We start from the raw sequence: 313 nt of genomic DNA, 5'->3' as shown, positions 1-313 counted from the left end.
TGGAAGGTGTGTGTCCCGTTACATCTGGCGTAAATCCAACACAGCATTTCATAAAAAGAACATCATACCAACAGTCAAACATGGTGGTGGTAGTATGATGATCTGGGGCTGCTTTGGAGCTTCAGGACCTTGACGACTTGCCATAATTGACGGAACCATGAATTCTGCACTCTATCAGAAAATCCCAAAGGAGACTGTCCGGCCATGTGACCTCAAGCTCAAGCGCACTTAGGTTATGTAGCAGGACAATGATCCCAAACACACCAGCAAGTCCACCTCTGAATGGCTCAAGAAAAACTAAATTAAGGTTTTG

General features: G+C 45.0%; 1 protein-coding gene across 2 annotated transcripts in view; it reads left to right on the top strand.

The window, feature by feature from the left end:
- Positions 1-313, top strand: part of pak4 (p21 protein (Cdc42/Rac)-activated kinase 4) — a 21720-nt gene that overhangs the window by 15776 nt on the left and 5631 nt on the right. The gene's annotated exons all lie outside the window — the stretch shown is intronic.

Source organism: Sinocyclocheilus anshuiensis, unplaced genomic scaffold, assembly GCF_001515605.1.
Source record: "Sinocyclocheilus anshuiensis isolate Anshui unplaced genomic scaffold, SAMN03320099.WGS_v1.1 scaffold319, whole genome shotgun sequence".
Lineage (NCBI taxonomy): Eukaryota > Metazoa > Chordata > Actinopteri > Cypriniformes > Cyprinidae > Sinocyclocheilus > Sinocyclocheilus anshuiensis.
Note: the sequence above shows the minus strand (reverse complement) of the source record. Positions and strands in the feature narration are given on the sequence as shown.